Genomic DNA, 21,732 nt, shown 5'->3' with positions numbered 1-21,732 from the left:
GTGTCACAATGCACTGTGTGTTCTAAATCACCCACAGTAATAACTTTTGATGCAGTCAACCCTAGGGGCTCACACCCCCTAGCGGTTTGGCAAATGGATGTTACCCACACCCCTGATTTGGCTCCCTTTTCAAAGGTGCATCTCACTGTTGACACTGCCTATGGCTTTATTTGGGCGACCCCTCTGAAAAGGGAAAAACATTCGCCACACTATACAGCATCTTCTGCATTGCTTTTCTGTTATGGGCAAACCCCAGTCCCTGAAAACAGATAATGGTTCTGTTTATATCTCTCGTTCTTTTTCTGATTTTTGCTCTCTTAAGACCTTCCTTCACAAACAGTTGGGGGGCCACTCGGCTGTAATCTCAGAAATGCCTAATATTGTTCACTAAGTGCTGTTTACCTTAAATCATCTGTTGTACCCTCATAATAGGAATCATACACCTGCGGAAGTTCATTTTCAGAAGGAAGAGGTGTTGCAATGCCCTTTTAGTGTCTTACAGGTTGCTTTCTGATCCTCAAGTGGAAAGGCCCAAACTCCCTGGTGTCCTGGGGACGCGATTTGCTAGCAGCAGCAGATACCACCATTTCTACAAAATTATGCTGATGGTCGCCCTTGCCTTGCCCTGGACTGCGCTTTCTCTCTGCAGGACCACAGGCACCCCTGTGTGGGTGGATCAGTGGCCCTTGCCTAAGGAGAAGCTTGCAGTGGCGGACCAACTCATTGCAGAACAACTTGCCCTGGGGCACATTGAACCTACTATCATTCTCACCCTTATTGCCCCCCGCGAACATTGTGAAACATCGCCCTCGCCATACTGCCCTCCTGAAGAAAAACCGACGGCCGAAACCCTATCATAATATTTGGAGTAATAATATATTTGTTAAAGACGTCACTCATTTTGCTGATATGTTAAATTTTTCTGATTGTTGGCTATGTATGCATATTTCTCCTCAGTCGAGATGATCTGGCATTTTATTGCATGATATTCCCATTAATGAGTCTAATTTTGAGTCCTATTGTTTTTGGTTTAATCACAATGCCAGTAGATTCTTGGGACACTATCCTTATTGTAATCCTTATTGTTAATGGCTCCTTTTGCTTTCTTAATGTCACCACCATGAGCGGTAGGCCTAAGGTAGCAATGAATTTACAGGGATCTCCACCGCCTCGCCAACTGGACAGAGGCTTTGTTTAATTCCCCCATTTTAGCTTTGAAATTGATTAATAATGAAATGTCAGAAATTAGAGAGGTCGCTTTATATATTCGTTATGTTTTAAACATTATATTAGCTTCTAAGGAAGGAGTTTGCGTTTTAATACATTCTCATTGTATGTATGTATATTTCCAATCAAGCACCTAATATTTCAGCCACCATTAATTACATGGAAGAAATGATTGCCCTTAATCCACTGAATCCTCCCGATGGTTTTGACCCTTGGGAGTGGCTAACATCTTGGCTCCCCAATGGTGTCAGGTTGCGGAAATTGCTTATGATTATTGTATTGATTATTGTTTTATTGATTGTAATTTGCTGTTGTATTCAATGCCTTCCCTCCCTGCTTAACCAATGCATGATTTGGTGGAACAGACCTCGTCCCTCCTCCAAGCTCACTAGAGGGGTCTACGTAGCATGGTATAAACGCCTAGGAAGTACTGTGTATAACTCTGATTAAAGGTATTCTCATATAAAACAAAGTAAGAGGGAATGTAGGGAAACTTGTCGTTTGGGCGTATATGACACAGACCACTAACTGCCCTTATCAGAAAGACCATGCATGTATACCACACCTACTGAGCACAGGGAATATCACATGCACACAGGCCCATTAACCTACGTAGACATGGCATTTCCATACCCCTGGCTGATGCAAGAATGTAGTCCCACCCTACCCATATCCTATGGCTGATGAAATGTAGTCCAAATATGATGAAATGTTCCTGTATGCTTTTGTATAAATAAGGCTCTTGCAGCCCCAAAAATCATCAGACTCTTTCAACCCACACTGCTGTGAGACTGATCATTTTCGCACAGGACGGGCTGGCTCCCGTCAACCTGTACTGTGTATCCCAAGGGAATTTTTTTTTATACCTCCAATTGTACATAGATATACATGTCATTTTCAATAAATGTCATTTTCAATGCTATACATGTCATGTTCAATGCAATATAAGTCACTTACATTTATACTCATACTACTTTGGCTATGTGTTTAATAAAATACTGAATTCTTGTATTGTGAAAAACAAAGATTATGGTGAAAAGTGAAAAACATGAATTGCAAAAAGACCTAGAGCTTACAGAACAAAACCAAATTCAGATTTGAAATCAGCATGTTGAAATTAAGTTAGAACAACAGCAGGTGTCAATGCAACAAAAAATTTGTTCCCCAGTGTAATGAAGAGTCTTAGAAGAAAGGAAGGTGATCAGAAAGACTCAAAATGCCATATATATATATATATATATATATATATATATATATATATATATATATATATATATATATGGCTTCTTCAATATTTTTGTGGTTTCGCATTCTTCTCGGTGCTATTATTTTTTCATGCACCCAATTCTTCTGAGCACTCTTCAGTACTGGTGGGATTTTCCCAATTTCTAACTGTGTAAGACCTTTGGGTTTTTCTGACTATCCTTGCTTTTTCTGGCATTTTGGGTTTTACAGAGCGGTTCTACCTTTTCTAGGACTTTATGGTTTTCCCAAGCTTTCTTGATTTTCGTGGGATTCACAATGTTTCTCAGTATGTTCTGCTTTCCCTTGTACCTTATATATCTTCTGAGCATTCTTCAGTACTGATAAGATTGTGCTTGTTTCTGAAGATGTGCCCCCCACCCTGGCATCATTTTGGTTTATCTGACCATTCTTTCCCTTTTTGTGGCATTTGGGGCTTTTCTAACCACATTCCACCATCAAATGTGGCCTGCTGAGCAATATTGGACCTTGTCAACTAGCTTGCAGGTTGGGGCATGTCACAGCCATCAGATGCAGCCTGCCATGAAGTGAGGGACCACATTGCCTAGTTTGCAGGGCGATGCACACCATGCCCAGCAAACACGGCCTGCCATGCAATAGGGACACTGTCACCCAGCATGCAGGGCACGGTGAGCTACACACAGCAAACGGCAAACACAGCCCGCAGCGCAATATTGGACCCGTCTCTGAGCAACACAGGGCGGTGTGCACCATGCCTGCTCAACATGGCCTGCTAATGACGCTGTCATCTGGCATGCAGGGCAGAGTGCACCGCAATCTGCAAACGTGACCTGCCACACGATATTGGACCCTGTCACCCAGCATGCAGGCCAGGGCATGTCGCACCACTGTTGGGAGTTGTAGTTCAGCATCAACTGCAGCACTGAATTTAGGGTGGTGCAGATGGTACAAAATTGAGAAGATCCATTTGGGGGCACCTCTCCCTGTCCCAAGCGGGATGTGGGTGGGGCTGTGGTCTAAAGCACAGGGCCTAGGGCTTGCCGATCAGAAGGTCGGCGGTTCAAATCCCCGCAATGGGGTGAGCTCCCGTTGCTCGGTCCCTGCTCCTGCCAACCTAGCAGTTCGAAAGCACGTCAAAGTGCAAGTACAGTGGTACCTCTGGTTACGTACTTAATTCGTTCCAGAGGTCCGTTCTTAACCTGAAACTGTTCTTAACCTGAAGCACCACTTTAGCTAATGGGGCCTCCCGCTGCGCCACCAGAGCACGATTTCTGTTCTTATCCTGAAGCAAAGTTCTTAACCTGAAGCATTATTTCTGGGTTAGCGGAGTATGTAACGTGAAGCGTATGTAACGTGAAGCGTATGTAATCCAAGGTACCACTATAAATAGGTACCGCTCCAGTGGGAAGGTAAACGGTGTTTCCGTGCGCTGCTCTGGTTCGCCAGAAGCGGCTTAGTCATGCTGGCTACATGACCCGGAAGCTGGCTCCCCCGGCCAGTAACGCGAGATGAGCGCCGCAACCCCAGAGTCGGACACAACTGGACCTAATGGTCAGGGGTCCCTTTACCTTTACCTTTACCTCCCTGTCCCAGGAAGAGTGAACAATGTGGCCCTGCTCAGCAGCATTCAGCTCTGAAACCACCTACTTTTGCAAAAAGTTTAGAGCAACTCATACAAATCCTAACCCCATCTACATTTTAATTCCTCCACGGATCCTCAGTGGCGCTTAGTGCCAACAGAGCTGCTGTTTCTAGATCCTTTTTTGCATGTTGGTTTATGCACTATAATCAACCTACAGAAATAAAAGGCATTCATCTATCAAGCAGTCCATACTTACTGGTACCTGCTTAGCCAAAATTCCCTGCAAACCAGGCAAGCAGGGAGATTATATATCCTATTCCCGATCTGCATAAGAGCACATGCTGAACTACAGCTCCCATCATCCCTGACTAGTGGGCTATGCTAGCTGGGGGTGATGGGATTTGGAGTACAACAGTCTCTGGAAGGGCCATAGGGTCTCCTTCAATTGGGTTGGAGGCATGTGCACCATCTGCAGATAGTTCATTACATTAACTGGCTTAGAATAGCAGAGTTGTAGAGCTGCAACTGAATTATGGTGCTGGAGGAGACTCTTGAGAGTCCCATGGACTGCAAAAAGATCAAACTTATCCATCCTTAAAGAAATCAGCCCTGAGTGCTCAGTGGAAGGGCAGATCCTGAAGTTGAGGCTCCAGTACTTTGGCCACCTCATGAGAAGAGAAGACTCCCTGGAAAAGACCCTGATGTTGGGAAAGATGGAGGGCACAAGGAGAAGGGGATGACAGAGGATGAGATGGTTGGACAGTGTTCTCGAAGCGACTGGCATGAGTTTGGCCAAACTGCGGGAGGCAGTGGAGGATAGGGGTGCCTGGCGTGCTCTGGTCCATGGGGTCACGAAGAGTCGGACACGACTGAATGCCTGAACAACAACAAAAAGAGCTGCACAGGACCCAGAATGCAATCCAGTCCAATCCAGTCCTGCAATGCAGCAATCGTAGCACTCGCCTTGACATATACTTAGGCCTGACACCAAATTAAATATATCCAAGGCTGCAATCCTATACTGTATAACACTTACCTAAGTCACTTAAAGGAGCTTACTTATCAGGACACAGCAGTAGATGGCATGGTGGAATGTCACTGCTCATGAAAAGCTTATGCCATAATACTGGTAAATGTTAGGTTTTAATGTGCCACATGACTCTCTTGTTGTATGTATGTAGATATATATAGATAGACAGACAGACAGACAGATAGTGTAACTGGATTGATTAATCAGGGCACACTATTTTAGTCAATTGAAAGTTCATTGTTCTTTTTTTTAAATAGCAATGAATTTTAACTGAATCATTGATCTAATGTTATTGCTTGACTTCTGCTCTGAATCTCTATTACACCTGAGTGATGGCAATGGTAAATCAAAGATGGGAAGGACTCTAACCCAGGTGGGACTGTAACTCTCCTCAGCCCCAGCCAGCATAACCAATGGTCAGGGGTCATGGGAGCTCATCCAGCAACACCTGAAGGGCCAAAGGTTCCCCATCCATGTACCACCAATTGAGAGCCAGTGTGGCGCAGTAATTAGGATGTTGGACTAGGACCTGGGAGAGACCAGGGTTCCATTCTTCACTAGCCAGGATGCTTGCTTCTCTCAGCTTAACCTACTTTGCAGAGTTGCTGGGAGGGTAAAATGGCAGAGCTCCTAGGAGGAAAGATGGGATATAAGAACATGTTTGTTTAGACAACCCTATGAAGACACATTGAATGTGTGTATATGTATGTGTGTGTTTATTGCCGATTTTATCTTCTGAATGTTTTAAACAGGTTTTTTCACTGATAATTTTATTGATTTGTTCTCTTTGTAAACTGTTTTGAGTTGTTTTTTTTACAATCAAGCGGTGTATAAATTTTATGAAATAAATAAAAATAATAAGCAAAACATAATTAAATAAATAGAAGCTCCTTGGCTTGTTGATCACCCATTTCTTCCAAGTCACTTACAAAGAGGTGTCTCGTGAGTCAGCCACACTCAGAGCGCACCCAATGAAATGAAATTCCAGCGGGTCTACTCTGAGCGCAACGGAGTCGGATGCAACATAAAATACTGTATTCTACTATTCCCAGTAACAACCCCGGACTTTGGCACAGCCGGCCGCAAAGCTTGTTCCCCGAGCCTGGATACACCACCTTAGCGGCTCAATGAGAGAGAGCCCAAGCGCCGGCCCGGCAGCTCCGCTTCTCCTAGCGGCCAGGAGGTGTCGCGCTCCCTCCGCCGCCGGCTGGGAGGGACCTGCTGCCGAGAGGGTTGGGCGGGCAATGGTGGGAAGGAAGGAGCTGGGGCGGCGCAGGCGCCGTAGGACCGCTCGGGGCTTCCTCCCTCTCTCTCTCGGCAGCCAGGCCCTGCGAGGCTCCCGGCGGCGGCGGCGGCGTAGCTAGGGCGCGGGCGCGGAACGAGAACAAGCGGTCGTGGGACGCGGAGGACGAACGCCTTCCTCGCCGGGGGCCTCCGGAGCCGCTCCTTCCCTCGCAGCCACCGCTCCGCTTCCGAGGCTGCAGAAACGCGCCTGGAACTCCGGCGGCGCCAACGTTCCAAAAGGAGCCGGCGGCGTTCGAAATCGGAACGTTCGCGGCGGCGGCGGCGGCGGCGGCTACATTGTTTCCCCGCCCCCGCCCCGGGTCCCGCCGCTGCTGCCCTCCCGCCCTCTTGCCTCCCTCCTGCTGCATCTCTGGATCTCCGCCCCCCGCTCCTGGGACCCCTCCGGCCCTCGGAGCTGCCTTCTCCGCCGGCCCTGTGGCCCCGAGTCCCCGGGGGCTCTCCCGCTGCATGGAATAACCCTACAGCGGCTCGCCGAGACCAGCCGGGCCGCCGAGGCAACACGGAGCCTGGAGAGAGGTGAGCAGCGCAGATTCCTTCCCGCCCCGCGGTGCGTTGGAAGGATCTAAAGGTTCGTGCCCCCCCGCTTCCTCGCAGGCCGCCTGGAGAGGGGAGACTTGCCCATCCTTCCTCACGCCTTTTTTCCCCTGGCGATTTGTAGGTGGGTGGGAACTCGGGGGGATATTCCACTCAAGTGACTAGTCCCTGGGGAAGAGCCGTGGCGGGGAGCGGTGCGGGGGGGAGAGGAGGAGTGCATCACACCCACCAAAGCGCTCTTTCCCACGTAAGGCTTCCGAAAAGAAGCCGAAGGGAAGTGGCAGGCCGTCCGTCCGTCCCATCAGCCTTCCCCAGCCGCCCCAGGGTGCGAGGAGGCGGCGGGGCGTGCTCCTGTCTCGCGCCGCTGCCTCCGGGGGAGTCGCTCTCCCTTCGACTTGGACGAGGCCTGCCACTTCCCTTCGGCCCCGTTGCTGCTTCCCTCTCTCTTGTGTGTAAGACCCGTCGGGGTCTCGTGGGTGGGCGAGATCCGTCGGGCCGCGCTTCTGAGGTGCAGAGGTGTCTTTTGATCCGCATCCTCTCTCTGTGTGTGCCTTGAATGTTGATGTCCGGCTTCGTGATGACCTGGTGCAGGACCAGCGGCGGAGGGATATTTTCAAATCACACCTTAGAAAGTGGCCTGGTCTTCCTGGAGGGGGACCTCAGCTTTGTAGAAGGCGAGAATCGATGCCATGGGGGAAAGGCCGTCTTTTGGATGTGGGATGGTTTCGCCCTCCCCTCTTTCCTAGAATAAACGAAATTTCCCTTCAGTTGTTCCTGGAAACTGACATGGTTTAAGGGAACATTTCCTGGAGCCCAAGGCAGATACATGAAACAATGGGGGCCCATAAACAGCAGCAGTAGCAGTAGCAAAACATAATTAAATACTGTAGATGTTCCCTGGAATGCTGATCACCCATTTCTTCCCTGCCTCTTATAGAGGTCTGACCCCTTGGTTACCCCTCCCTTTTATGCCCACATCTGGCAGACCCTTCCCACCGTGCCCCATGGTGTTGCTAGTGCACAGCTCCTTCTTAACTTCACTGGGGTTCTCAATGAAGTTTTATTTTGAGGTGTGTGTGGAAGCAGAAATGCCGCCTGTGGGGTTCTTTTGGCGCCTAAACGGGTGTGAAGAATGGCTGGCTGCTTGGAGATCCACGTTGCCTTTGTATGGCCGCCCGTCCATCCCCACGGACAGTGGCGCTACAGTCCTCCCCAGCTGGGCCTTTGCAGACTCACATTGTCACCATCAGTGAGTCATATTGTGTGTGGAGTGGCTTGTCCGGCCAGCGGGGAGGGATCTGTGCTGCCGCCCTCACAACAGCCATTGTCACACCAGCAGGCCTGGGGGCACAATGCAGCAAAGCTAACTCCCTCCCTCCCCCCCCCCCCCGCAATAGGCATTTGATGGGATAAGGGGTTTAAAAGGCTCAGGGACAGGTGGGTAGGAGCTTATTGTTAACCGCAGCTAATTTAAAGGTCTGGCAACAGCTGATTAAAGCTGCCCCTGTGAGGGCTCAGTGGTGCTGGGCGCTCAGGATTAGTGGCGTGCTGCTGAGGGCAGAGAGCGGCTTCTTCATATACATGCATGTTTGCATACATACATGTTTTCCAGGCAGGAGTTGCTTTTGACTAGAGATCGAGGAGGGTGCATAGAAATTAAAGGAAGGGCAAAGATCTGGTCCCCGCTAAGCTCTGCATTGCTGGAGGTAGGAGGCCAAGGTTAGATTCTTCCTGTTTTTCAGATGCCCCGAGCATCAGGAAGGAGACTTACTCCATTGCACTTTAAATAATGCACTATTATTTAAAGTGCAATGGAGTAAGTCTCTTTATGACTATCGCCTGCAAGTTGTTCTCTGCTATTCCTGTTCAAAATGGGGATATAGAATTTCCATAAATCCTGATGCCCCCCCCCCCTGGGAAAAGCCTGTTTCTTGCCACCCTGGAGGGGGAAGGGAGCAATAGAAATTTTAGGAAGAATTGAAATATGTGTAAGACTTTCCAATCAAGCCTCAGCTTATTTTACCTCTTTAAGTACATGCAATTCATCATTTGTGGTTTTAGTTTATGAAAGTTTACTCTGTGGTGTGTATATGACATTTTCAGAGCACAAAAGTAAGTTTACTCAGAAAATTATTTTCTGTTCTGTTCAGTGGCGCTTTCTTCCAGGTAAAATGCATGTCAGATTGTGGGCTAAAAAGTTTGCTTCTTTGCTGTTTTTCTATATTCCCTTCTTCCTCCTTGGGCGGCGTCCAAGAAACCATAACACACATATAATCAAGTGGGACTAAAAACAATTCGACCATTAAACAATACAGCAGTGGATTAAAATCTAAAGTCTTCCCTTAGTCGACGCTTTAAATACCTGCATGGAGAGATACATGTGTGTGTTCTGTTTCCAGAATAATCATAGATGTGTAGAGTTGGGAGGGACCCCGAGGATAACAGAGTCCGACCCCTTGCAATGCAGGAACAAAGGTTTTTTTGCACAAAGTTGAATCCTACTGTTAGGTTGTGTTGTTTTGTTTTTTTACTTAATTCCTCTAACAAACCCTGCATTGTTCTCCCACCCTCTCAGTTTAGCCTCGCAGCTCCCCTGTGAGGTTGGCTGGGCATGATTGACTCAGGGTCATCCATACTCAGGTTTATGGCTTGAGTAGGGAGTTGAACCTGGACCTCCCAAGTCGTAGCTCAGTGCTCTAACCATTAGCCCTTGCTGGTTGAAATCTCCGTGTGCTTGGGGAGCTCCTGGAACAATTGTGGGCCAATTACATTTTCTCAGCCTAGCCTACCTTACAGGGTTGTTGTGAGTGCATATGTGAGGAGGAAGAATTATGGGGCTCTTGGAGGGTGAATGCATAATGGCAAGAAAAGTGAAAGTGCAGCTGATTTTCCTGTCTTTGTTGGCACGTGGCCTCATAGCTCTTAGGCTGCGGCAGAAGGCAGCTAACTTTTGAGAGAGCAAAGTCAAGAACACTCCGTGGCTCAGATCTGTTGGGTTTGGCCTTGCGAGTCTCCGCCATGTACAGTATTTTCGTTTTCAAGTCTGTTTGCCAAAGGCTTGCCTTGCCTCGTTCAAATGGAGATAGATTAGAGAGGGAGTGACTGAGGTATTGGACATCTGTTTCAGATTAATCCAGCCTGTGCCAACCTGGTGCCCTCCGTGGCTGTGCTGGCTGATGGGAATTGTAGTCCACAACATCCGGAGGGCACCAGGTTGGCAAAAGCCGAATTAAGTGATTTAAAGAGAAAAGTTTCTCCATCCCTCCCAACACTCGAGCTCTTGAACATCTGTGAAGTTGAATGTTGAAAGATTCAGGACAGAGAGAAGAAAGTACTTCTTCATGCCGTACATAATTAAACTGTGGAACTCAGTGCTGCAGGAGGAGGCAGTGATAGCTACCAACCTAGATGGCTTTAAAAGAGGATTAAACAAAACAAGAAGGGCTCTTTAAGTGTGAGAGGCTTGGAGCCCAGGGACCGGACAGATTAGAGAGCTCTTGGAGTGAGAGACCAAGAGTTCAAGGACAGCGACAAAGGAAAATGCAACATGTAATAGAGAATGAAGAAGAGATACTTTATGGTTACTTTGGAGTAGTTGCCTACCAAGAAGAAAGATACAACCTGGAAAAGAAGAAGAAACAATTAAGAATATCAAGCCCAAAATTGGGCATGATGGAAATTATAAAAGAAGATGAAGGAGCTGGAAAGAGAGGACTTTGGGGGGGGGGCGGGATCTGTGGGGGTGGGAAGGAAAGAGGGAAGGGTTAGAATGGTTAGGAAAGGTATGGGGTGAAGGTAGATTTTTAAAGGGGAAATATAAATAGCTGACCACGAAACTCCGAAACCAGAGGGGAAAAACGGTGTAAGAGAATTGGAAGAAATGTATAATTATTTGAAAGGATGTGATTAATAAATATTTGAAATTGGAATCAGAAGAGATTTAAGTTAAGTTAAGAGAGGATATAAGAAGTTGGAGTTGTGTAATGCTCATTTTATTAGGAACAAGATTTTAGGTATATGATGATTATGATTTGTAAGATTAAGATTAGTTGTGAGAAAGAAGATTTTACAATGTTACAAAGTTACTAAAGAAGATTAGAAATGAACGCAGAAGAGAGGATGTGAGGAAGTCCCAAAATAATGTTTATAAAGAGGATAAGGATAGATAAGTGTGTGTAAGTTTTCTTTTTTTGTATTTTTGTATTGTTTTGTAGTTTTTTGTAGTGTTTGTATTTTGTGTGTTTTTATTGTTAAAATTCAATAAATTCTTATTAAAAACAAAAACAAAACAACAACAACAGAGAATTAAACAAATTCATGGAGTAGGAGAAGGCTGTCAATGGCTACTAGCCTCAACGTCTTATTGGCTTATTTTCTGCCTCCATGGTCAAGAGGCAGCAATGCTTTCGAATAACAGTGGCTGGAAGCCAAGGAGGAGAGAGGTGCGCTCTTGTGGTTGAATCCTGCTTTTGAGTTTCTCATTAGGGCATCTGGTTGGCCCCTGTGAGAAGAGGATGCTGGACTAGATGGGCCATTGGCCTGATCCAGCAGACTCTTCCTTATGTTCTTAATAGCTTCTGGGCTGGAACCACCTGCACCTGTAACCATAATCTGATGTGGATTCTTTCACACGAGGCCACATAAGGATCAGGAGTGTTTTTCAAGACACCTGTGTGCACTTCTGAGTTACGGAAGTACTAGCTGTACTTTTCAGTGGCAGGATCGTGGCCGCAAAATTATGTAGTCATTATCGTTTTGACATTTTTGCAAGACAGTAGTCACCACACGGTGTTTGAGGAGCCTTCTTTTGCAGGTCCCTGAATCTGAATAAAATTGTGGTGCTCAACCGATTAAGAGAAAGTAGCTTGAGAATTATTCGGGGAAAAACATGTTGAGTGATCTAGTATTTTTTGGTTTGTAACTTTCAAAGTTTTTAGTTACAGGGAACAAATTGTTAATTTATTGAATTTGCTAGTCGCTTGTTACACAAAACATCTCAAAATAATTTGGAACCTTTTAAAATATTTTATATTATATGTAAGATATTTTATATTATAACACATATCTGCAAAACATGTGCCGTTCGTTAAAAATACATAAAGCAACTCCCAATAGCAGCAGCAGCAGCAAGCACTGGATGCTGCCCCTTGTTGGATGCTGCCCCTTGTAATTTGGAATTAAAATGGGGGTGGGAATGTGGCCCTCCAGACATTATTGGACTCCAGCCGCCATCATCCCTGATCATTGACCAGGCTGACTGGGACTGACGGGAGTTGGGAGACAGATTCCCTGGCTCTGATTTAAAAGAAACGAGGTTCGTTGTGCAGTTTGTGCCCAACTTTGAATGCAATAAACAGTATTGGACACCTAGATTTGACAGTCCCCTCCTAGGAGAAGACCTGGCTGGCTCAATTGTTGCTTGCACCTTGCAGGATGGCCAAGACTGTTCATTTTAGCAGGCATTTGAGTTTGGTTGACAGCTCTATAGGATCATATACAGTATGCCAAGTCACACCATCTAGCTCAGTACTGTCCACACTGAATAGCAGTGGCTCTCCAGTGTTTCAGATGGGGGGGGGTCTCTGCTGGCCCCACTGGAGAATCATTGGGTTGAACTCAGATCTTTGGCATTCAAAGCAGATGTACCACTGAGCCCCATCCCTTTCCATATCTGTCTATTGATCTATAGATCAACAATCTGCTGATATGTGTTTTTTTTTGTAAGAAAAACCCTGCTTCCTGTTTCTCATGTGGTCTAATATGAAGACTATTTTCATAATTTTAAACAGTTTGCATTTAGTTGGGCTGTGTTAGCAGCTCTTAATATAGAAAAATAAAATACTTTTGAGATATAGTAAGTAAATATATGCATAACAACAAAAATAAACAACAAAATCCTAAAATATCTAAAGAAAAATATGAATGCTATATCAACCAAATGATTTCTAAAAAATTTCCCCAACATTATCCTAAAACAATTCTTTCAGCAAACAGCTAGACATCTGTCCACTGTTGAAGGCAGAGTGCTGGTCCAGATGGGTTGCTGTTCTGATAGTGTGCGGAAATTTGTTAGGTTTGTTCCGCCAGGTGGTATCGTCACACTATTTTGGGTGCCTGCCGAAAAGCTTTCACCCTCCCCCACTGCCAGCATGCATACCCATGAAATTACCATGTAATTTTATTGTGCGTAATTTTATTAAAATTCCTGGTTTTATTTTTATTTTGGCTAATATTTTTGCATCAACTTTTTTTTTTTTAAAAAAAACACTTGCTCATATTGGTATATTTTAATTGACATTTTAGATTGTCAAGCTGCTTAGAGGTGTTCTGTTGAGTCAGTAGTATATGCGCTGTCTGTTGAGATGTTAAACTTGAATGAGGATAGGGATTATCTATATCTGTCTGTCATCTATCTATCTATCTATCTATCTATCTATCTATCATTAGCCTGTATCAGTCCTTGCATTGCACACCCCAACTGAACCAGGCTGTGTGCAGTCGGTATTTCCTCAATTAGCCATCTTTACTTTGACTGTGTGCAGTACTTCCTTGTCCAGCAATGAGATCATAGGGCACTTTGCTGTGGCCTGAGATGTTCTCTCTCTCTCTGGAAACCAGGGTAACCTGCAACCCTCCAGGTGTTGCTGGATTCCTGACTCCCATCAGCTCCTGCTCGTGTGCACAACCGTCAAGGATGATGGGAGTTGTAGTCAAGCAACACCTGGAGGTTCCCCATTCCTGATGGAAGCTGAGGCCTGGTAGTGCTCCTTAAACGATGTTCATGTGACTGTTTTGTGATGTTGAGACCCTAAGAGTCCATTGGTGCTTCCCCACCTCCCGTTAGGGATAGCTGCCCCCCATGCTATTCCTGAGATGAAGCCCATGTCCATATGATTTGCTTGTGCTGTGAGTGAGTTCTGCAATTACTCTGCATGTAACCAAGGCTCGATAAAGCACGTTGCTGGTAGCAAATGCAAGCCAGGCGGTCCGCAGCTAGGCAACCACAGAGCAATTTCTGTTAAAACAGCACTTTGTGTGCTTCACACTTGTGGTGTTTGTTTTGTGCTGTTGGTGGGAAGCTTTTTTGTTTGTGCCCTGCTGAGTTAGTGGAAGAGACGGGCTTTGTTCTTCTGTTTGGATTGCTAGCCGCCAAATTAATAGAGGCCATTGCACCCTGTTCTCTACTGGGAGCTGGCTAATTGTTCTGGCTGGGGGGGGGGGCGAATCCAGGCTTAGAAGCCTACGTGACAAGGCTTAAATGCGCCAACGGCCATAATTTCCATGGCAATTATTTCCCATTTTATTCCTTCTTCCATCTCATTTTGACAGTGGCATGCAGACGGTCCCAGATTCAGTCCCCAATAGCATCTCCAGGTAGGACTGGGAGAGAACCTGCTCTGAGTTCCTGAGGAGCAACTGGCAGTCTGTGTAGACAAGACTGAGCTAGGTGGACCAATGGCCTATCCATAACTGGTTGCGTCTGCAATAGTGGTGCCCTCCATGATCTTCACTGCTCATGCCTCCCTTGTCAAGATGATGGAGATGCGATGAGTCCCAAGGTAAGATGTTTAGCCTAGAGAAAAGAAGACTGAGCGGAGATCTGTTAGCCACTTTCAAATACCTGAAGGACTGTCACATGGAAGAGGAAGCAAACTTGTTTTCTGCTGCTCTAGGGCAGGCATAGGCAACCTTCGGCTCTCCAGATGTTTCGGACTACAATTCCCATCATCCCTGACCACTGGTCCTGTTAGCTAGGGATCATGGGAGTTGTAGGCCAAAACATCTGGATTCAAATTACAGGGAAGGAGATTCTGACTCAACCTTGGGAAGAACTTCCTGATGGTAAGAGCTATTTAACAGTGGAATGAACTTCCTTGGAGGGTGATGGACTCGCCTTTGTTGGAGGTTTCTAAGCAGGGGTCAGGTGGCCATCTGGCAGGGGTGCTGTGATCCCTACATTGCAGGGGGTTGGGCTAGATGACCCTTGAGTTTTTTTCAACTCCACAACTCTTAAGATTCTATGAGATTTCTCCCCACCCCCTGCAGATCTCTCGGGAGACTTCTGGTGCCTGTGAAGATTGTTAGGCTTGCCTTTTGAGCTTCTCAAGGGCTGAATGAATGAAAAGATCCCATGGGCTAAAAGTGGCCAGAAGGCTGTAGTTTCCCTAATAGTCAGGGGTCTCTTTACCTTTACCTTTAAGAGAAGTTACCTCCAGGCCTGGGGGAACTTCAAGGTTTGCAAAAGTACCAATGAGAGAGAAAAAGAGAGACTCCTAATGTTGGGGGTAAAATGACCCAATGAGACTTGAGCATGCTCAGCTGCAGAATCCTGACCAATTGGTGATGGGAGAAATAACAGAAAACTGGGGAGGAATAGAATGAAATGGAGCATGCTGAAAGACAGCATGGCTGGCTGGACTTCTGAACTAGAGAACTCCACAGTGCAACATTGTGTTTCCGTTTCCACTTGTGTTTTATTAGTTTTTAGATAGATGATGCAGACATATGTTGCGGTGCGACACCATCATGGAAGAGGCATTGCCAAACCAATAACAATTATTTCAAAGAAGGAAGAAGAAAGAAAGAAAGAAAGAAAGAAAGAAAGAGCATTGCCATGCATAAGTGTGTGTGTGTGTGTGTGTGTGTGTGTGTGTGTGAGAGAGAGAGAGAGAGAGAGAGAGAGAGAGAGAATATTCTGGTATGGTGCCCATCACCCACAGTTACTGTAAATTCATGCAATTTTTATTTTAATCTGCAGTTTAATCAGGACACTTTTTCAAAGTTGTTTGCAGCCTTTTAGTTGATCGGTGTTGCTGATTAGCCAGTGAATCATTGTAGCCCTAAATGAAGCTGGGTTTATCACTGAGAGAAAAGCAGCAGGGAGTTGGAGAATTTACAGCAGCAGCAGCAGGGCATTTAACAAGGGTGTACCCAAAAGTAAACCGTTTAGTAAAAGTGGTGGCATTGTAGCACCTTCACAGATTTGAGCATCGAATGCTGCATTTGTAGGAAAGAGTGCGAAGGCACGCAGGGTGGTTCTGTAGAATCTGTTCAGGAGCGTTGTGTTCACGCCTGGATTTGCTGTAAAATATCTCCCCTGCAAGCCTCCACAAGTGCTTTCAGGTTTCAAAAGGAAGAGTTGATGGGAGACAGAGCCCTGTCTGAGACACGGGAGAGTTTTTGCCACTCGGAAATGGCCAAGGTGGGCTAGGCAGGCAAGCTGCTTCGTTTAACTATGATTCCTGCATTGCAAGCGTTGGACGATCACCCTTTCAGTTCCTCCCAACTGTACAATTCTATGATTCTGTGTTCCTAGCAAGATAAACAGCAGGAAAAGCATGGCCAATAAAGTTAAAATCAAAGCAAAAAGGGAGCACAAATGCACTTTCGGCGTGACCTAAAGCAACTTCCTGACATTTTGGACTCCCAGCTTCCATCACGCTTGGCCACTGGTCATGCTGTCTGGAGCTGATGGGAGTTAGGGGTCCAACATTTGTTTTTGTTTTATAATATTTTTACTAATTTTTCAACAACAACAACATAGAAAATTATACACAACAACAATATCAAAACCATAAAATGCAATTCTTTGAATCCCGTTACTCCCCCCCCCCCGTTCTTTACATTCCCTTTTCAACTGCATGTCATTTCTACTCCAAATTATTTTTTCTACCTCCAATTTCCTATATTAATTATAAAATGACAAGTCTCCTTAAAATCCTGCCAATGTAGTGACCTGTTTACAATACTTTTGCAAATACATAATAAACATTTCCCATTCTTTTTAAAATTTCTTACCATCTTGATTTCTGAGCTTTCCAGTTAGTTTCGCCATTTCAGCATTGTCCATTAACTTGGTTTGCCAATCTTCTTTTGTCGAGACTGCTTCCTCCTTCCATCTTTGGGCTAACGGTATCCGGGTGGCCGTCGTAGTATACATAAACAATTTTTTCTGCTCTTTTGGAATCTCCACTCCTACAAATACCTAATAAAAAGGCTTCTGGGTTTTTAATGTTTTTAAACAAAGGTTACTCTAAGCATTTTTTTTTTCCGTTTCATTATGGGGGTTCCAACATTTGAAGGGCCCCTGGCTGCAGAAGCCTGGCCCAAAGGGTATGGAAAAGCATGAGTGAATGAGCAGCTCTTTGTCTGGCATCAGAAAGAGGACCATGTGGGAACAAGGAGAGTCTTCTGGAGGACAGTTAATAAATATAAAGGCCCTGACCTCAGAAGATGGGGGCGCCTGATGGGGGCGCCTTGCATGGCTGTTGCATTTATCAGGATGTGCTGTGATGGGGAAAATGTTGCTCCTTCCTGTGTGTGTGTGTTCTGTTAGTTTATTTATTTATGAGAGCATTTCTAAACCACCAGCTAATTAAGAAAAAGTCTCATGGTGGTGTGTATAGCACAATAATTAAATTACAAAACCCTAAAACACAGAACAGATGACCAGTGCCGATCAAATTAATTCCCTTGGCAATTTTCAGCAGGTCAGAATTGCAGCTTGCCCCCACGAACATAGAACATGGATGGGATACAGCCGTCTAGGAATACAGTTTTCCACATGCAGTGTCCAGAAATATCTCTCCTCCCTCTCCCTCTCTGCGGGAGGAGGATCATGGGGTTAAGTCCTGGGAGTATATATCAAAGTTCTTAGTCTGCTTTCTAGACTGGAAGTAATTTTTTCTGAGAAGAAAAGGGCTGTGGCTCAATGGCAGAGCAGCTGCTTTGGATGCTGAAGGTCCCAGGTTCAATCCCCAGTGGCATCTCGTAGCCGACCTATTGCAGTGAATGAAGATGACCAACCTAGGTCCATTAATTTGTACGTGTCCACTCTTGAGTAAAACCTGTTGGGATAAAACCTCATCTTCCTTTGATTCCTGGAACTGCCTCTGATAAACACTCTTGGGAACCAACATCTCAAGGGTATGTGACACGCAGTCTCTTGCTAGAGGAAGTGCACACTTTTGCAATTGCCTAGCTCGCGAGAACAGGATGAACATAAAAATCCTGCTGAGCGATTCATTTTAATTTTAATAGTTTGATTTATGGAAAGGGTTTTATCCCACATTTTTATATAAAATATCCAAATTGTCGCCTCACCTAATTGGAACACTCGAGCATCACCCGGTCAGTTAATTGTTTTATTTATTTATTTTTATATGAATATTTATTGAATTTTATAGCAAATAATGATACAAATCTCATTCATCATGTTATATACAATTATTCTCCCTCTCCTCCTCTGGTCTTCCCTCATCTCCCCCTTCTGCTTTTTTTAAAAAATGTATTTTTCTTAAAGATTTTCTTGATTTACAAAAGTACGTGCAATGTCTCTATCTCATATTTTTTTCCCCAGAAAAGGGGGAAAGAGGCGAACAGGGGTGGGAGGGTGGGTGGGGTCGGGTGATGATGTTTCTATTTTACTTAATATATGTAGGGTTTGGTGTAATGTTGCTTGTGCAGGTTCTCTGCTGTTCGCTTGTGTTGCTTTGGTGGTGAGAGAGGTTGGGGTTGGCCTAGGGTGTGGTTGTTCATTTGTGGTTGGCTGTGGTAGTCTTTGTTTTCATGTGTGAGTGGGGTGTGTGTGTGTGTGTGTGTTTTGGATCAGGTCAGCCATATTGATTTGTATGCTGTTGGTGGATTTTCGTCATTATCTTGTTGGGCTGTGTATGCGATAAAGGGGAGCCATACTGGGGTGAAGGCGTCTTCTATTTTTCCCCTTGTCAGTTTCAGCTTATTGGTTAGTTTTTCTAGTAGGGCTGTTTCCCATACTACTTGGTACCATCGGTCCATGTTTACTCCTGACCGGTCTCTCCAGTGTCTGGTTATGATGTTTCTGGCTGCTGAGAGTAGGTGGGTTATGAGTTCTTTGTGGTGTAAGTGGGCATTATTGCCTTGGAAGATGTTTAGTAAGGCCAATTCTGGGGTGGTTGCTAATACTTGCTTGGTTATTTTACATATTTCTTGTATGGTCGTTGTCCAGAATAGTTGGATTTTGAATGATGTATAGATGGTATTTAACACCTGCCCCTCTGGAGGCGCTGGGGATTGACGCAGAGTCCCCCCCTGGGTGGAAAGTGCAGGCTCAGATACTCAGCCTCGGTCCCTTGAGAGCCTGAGCGGAGTCACTGGAAAGTTCCTCTTAGGCATGACCCATTGGAAGGTAGCTTCACCTTCGGGATCTTGTGAAAGCACAGCAAAGAGCTGCTGTGCTGGTGTCTGTTCCCTTTTTTCTTTCTTTCTTTTTTCTTTCCGAAATAATTTTTATTGAAGATTTTCATGAACTACAAAGTCTTTTTGTTACGTTCAATGCAAAATGTAAAACAATGATTTTAAAGGTAGAGGGCAGAGGGTGGGTGGTGGACTTAATATCTTGTTGTTTTGTCAGCTTGGTATTTCATGTCAGCGTCAATTGAGTAGGTTTTCTTTCTGTATATTTGTTGGTTTATATTGGCGATGAGAGAAGATTAGGGAGGCAGGGCATGTTTATTTTCCTTTGATGAACCGTAGTGGGATGTGTTTGTGCAAGGGGGGTATTGGGTCAAGTTAGCCATTTGTGGAAGGGGGCTATTGGGTCAAGTTAGCCATATTGATCTGTATGCTGGTGGTAGATATCCTTGTTGTCAGTTTGAGCTCTGTGTGTAATAAAAGGGAGCTATACTGAGGTGAAGGTGTCCACGTGTCAGTTTTAGTTTCTTGGTTAACTTTTCTAATAAGGCAATTTCCCATACAGTTTGGTACCAGTGGTCCATATTTACTCCGGACAAGTCTCTCCAGTGTCTAACTATTACGTTTCTGGCCGCTGAGAGTAGGTGGGTCATAAGCTCTTTATGGTGCAAGTGAGCATTATTGTCTTGGAAAATATTTAATAGGGCCAATTATGGGATGGGTTCCAATACCTGTTTAGATACGTTATATTTTTTTGTAGACTGCTATCCGAAAGGGCTTTAGATTCGGGGACATTTCCACCACATGTGGAGGTATCTGCCTGTAGAAGTACAACCTTTCCAGCATTTTGGTATTAACCAAAATGGATGTATTAACGCCAAGTTCCTCAATGTCAGATGTCATCAATAGATACCTAAGTTTCAGAGTGAGATCCCTTCTTTTGGCTGAGATGGATTTAAAGGGAGGTTTGGGTCACATTGTAGTCCATTGGGTAGAATTTATTTTGTAGCCTATGTCGTGTTCCCATTGTTTTTTAATTGTGTCGAGTAAGATTGCAGGGTTGTGAAGCAGTATTTTGTATATTGCAGATACCATCCCCTGTACCGTGTCCATCTGCCAACAAAAGAAGCTTTTCAAAGGTGGTGAAGGGCCTAGTGGCCGCTGCTTTTACTGTTGGGATATTTAGGAAAGCATGTAGTTGATGGTGTGTTAGTCAGGGTACTTGAATGTCCCCTAATTTATCTTGTATTTCCTGTGTTGATATTGGTTTATTGTTTATGTAAAAATGTGCTAAACTGTGTAGGCCTTTGATCTGCCATGTTTCTATGTGAAAGGTTTGAGCTGCATGACAGAATAACAGGTGAAAGAGGATTAGTGGGGATGGGTCTTCAGCATGGATAGTGTGAATCTATGCAGTGTTGAGGGGAGTTTTCTCAGCTCATGTTGGAGGAATGGGAATGCAGTAGTGGGAGTGTTTTGCAATATGTGCATCTCCAGGTGTACCCATTGTTTGGTCTCGTCTTCCAAAATGTATTGGATTATGGGGCACACTTGATTAGCCATGTAGGCTAATGTTGGGAATTCCCCAACCCCCTTCTTTGGGGGGGGGTACAAATATTTGAGGCTTATTCTTGACTTTTTGTTTGAGAAAATGAATGACTGTCTTTCCCCCCTGCCATTTACAGAATTGGATTGACGGAATGCAGATTGGAAAGGTTTGGAATAAGTAGGTTAATTTTGGGAGAATGATCATTTTGATCATGGCTGTTTTATCTGAGGTGAGGAGGTGGCAGCAGTAGCGGCTGCGGTTTGTGAGGCCTCACGGCAGCGATGGAAAGCAGTAGCAGTAGCAGTGGCAGCCTGCAAGGACTCACAGCAGTGACAGGAGGTGGCAGAGGTAGCGGCTGTGGTTTGCAAGGCCTCACAGCAGTGACAGGGAGAGATGGCAGTGGACTGCGAGGCCTTGTGGCAGTGACAAAAAATGGCAGCAGCAACGGCATTGGCCTGTGAGACCTTGCAGTGGCGACAGGATTTGGAAGAAGTGGCAGTGGACTGCGAGTCCTCATAGCAGAGGCCTGCGGGGACTCACGGCAGTGACAGGAGGTGACTGCAGTAGCGGCATCCTGTGACGCCTTCTGGTGGTGACGGGAGACGGTGGCAATAGTAGTGGCAGGCTGCGAGGCCTTGTGGTGACACAAGCAGTGGGACTTGCAAGGCCTCACCATGGTGGGAAGAAGTGGTGGCAGCCTGCAAGTCCTCCTGGTGGTAGTGGGAGATGGTGGCAGAAGCTGTGGCAGCCTGCCTCACCGAGGCCTTGCAGGCCACCTCTGCTTCTGCCACCCTCTCCTGCTGCCACTGCAAGGCCTCGCAGGCCGCTGCTACTGACACTGCTGTAATAAGGGCTTTCAGGCTGTCGCCGCCTTTGTCACTGCCGCAAGGCCTTGCAGGCCACCAGTACTGCTGCCACCATGACAAGGCCTTGCAGGATGCTGCCACTTCTGCCACCTAGCAGGCCTGCTGGCAGTCTGGCAGTCTGAGATTATTTTATTCACTATGACTCAACACCGTACTTTGGATTGCCCTGAATACCACCATTTGGTAGCCAAGCCCAAAACCAAAAGTCTCATTTGGATTCATCTTGGCTTGCCTGCTGCTGAAA

The 21,732-nt window shown here is 45.6% G+C and overlaps 1 protein-coding gene across 2 annotated transcripts in view; it reads left to right on the top strand.

The window, feature by feature from the left end:
- Positions 1–6,720: 6,720 nt before the first annotated feature.
- Positions 6,721–21,732, top strand: part of CSK (C-terminal Src kinase) — a 71,329-nt gene continuing 56,317 nt past the window's right edge. Inside the window, exon 1 of one of the 2 annotated variants that reach the window (XM_033160008.1) lies at positions 6,721–6,884. The gene's annotated coding sequence lies outside the window, so the exon portion shown is untranslated. Of the gene's footprint in view, positions 6,885–8,518; positions 8,609–21,732 lie in introns of those variants that run through there. The other variant, XM_033160009.1, reaches the window with a different exon arrangement.

The sequence above is a fragment of the Lacerta agilis genome, chromosome 9 (assembly GCF_009819535.1).
Source record: "Lacerta agilis isolate rLacAgi1 chromosome 9, rLacAgi1.pri, whole genome shotgun sequence".
NCBI classification, from domain to species: domain Eukaryota; kingdom Metazoa; phylum Chordata; class Lepidosauria; order Squamata; family Lacertidae; genus Lacerta; species Lacerta agilis.
The sequence above is the reverse complement of the archived record's forward strand: the minus strand, read 5'-3'. Positions and strand labels throughout refer to the sequence as shown.